The following is a 1,138-nucleotide window of genomic DNA, read 5'->3' as shown; positions in this document are numbered from 1 at the left end:
GATATCTCTATCACATATCTAACATATATATTATATATATAATATGAGAATGAATTTGCTATTCTATTGGCTGATGTGCTGATGGTGGTGGGAAGACTATAATGGAAATGTGAAGCCTCTATAAACTCTTATTTATAAATTCACAAAGGTGGAAAATATCTCACAGGGACTCACAATACATTTTCCTCCATAGTGACAGGTTAATCATTATGTCATTCAATTCTTAAATGTCTATAGGTCCTCATCCTTCTTAGTAACAAAATCTAGTGCCTGATATAGAAATTTCCATGAAGTCAAAAGTCCTATAGAAGTTCCCCTTGGTTATTCAAACTAATGTGTTCTTATTCTGTCATTACCAAGAGATGTTTAATAGGGGAGACTGATATTCATTTTATAACATAAAACTTACAGGTATACCTGGAAAATCTCTACTGTCTTTCAACTAGCCTAATAAGGATCTATCAACATTGAATTTAATGAACTATCACGTGAACATATTTGTATTTTTAGCTTAACTTTTAAAGTTAATGAGTTCCATATGTTAACTGCCTAAAGTATTTTAGAACGTTTTTATAATTTTGGTGTTGGAAAACAGGAACAGCACCACATTTATGAGATACTTATTGAGCACATGCTATTTACACAGTGCCTTATCCACAGTAGATGCTCAATAAATATTTGTTTAAAGAGCTATTGTGTTATTATGGAAAACCAGTGCATTTGCTTTTCTCTACTATAAAGCTTCTTTATTTGAGTGTCAAGGAGTGTACATTAGTCTTCGTATCTCAATATTTAGCAGGTAAGTCCATTTTTATAGCTTTCAGGATTAACATACTTTCATCCGACCTACTTTTAAGTTTCACTTTCTAAACTGGAGTCCCAGTCCTTTCAAATGTAAAACGACTCTCACAGGAGAGCTACATACCACCCTTGCTAATTGCAGTTGTCCGTTTCTGAATCTTTGTCAGATTGGTTGTATCTTTTCTGTTCTACAACCGATTAGTCAGAACCTAAGCTTCCATGTACACGAGACCATTGTTCATTGTTCCACGGCATCGTAAGACTTTTCTTTTGTCTGTTTGTTTTATTTCGATCATTTACCCTGAGATATCTATTTTTTTAATCTCTCTAACTATTC

At 33.1% G+C, this 1,138-nt stretch overlaps 1 protein-coding gene across 2 annotated transcripts in view; it reads left to right on the top strand.

The window, feature by feature from the left end:
* CFAP299 (cilia and flagella associated protein 299) overlaps positions 1–1,138 on the top strand; it is a 596,360-nt gene that overhangs the window by 345,492 nt on the left and 249,730 nt on the right. The window lies entirely within an intron of this gene.

This window comes from Hipposideros armiger, unplaced genomic scaffold (genome assembly GCF_001890085.2).
Source record: "Hipposideros armiger isolate ML-2016 unplaced genomic scaffold, ASM189008v1 scaffold_730, whole genome shotgun sequence".
Taxonomy (NCBI): domain Eukaryota; kingdom Metazoa; phylum Chordata; class Mammalia; order Chiroptera; family Hipposideridae; genus Hipposideros; species Hipposideros armiger.
Note: the sequence above shows the minus strand (reverse complement) of the source record. Positions and strands in the feature narration are given on the sequence as shown.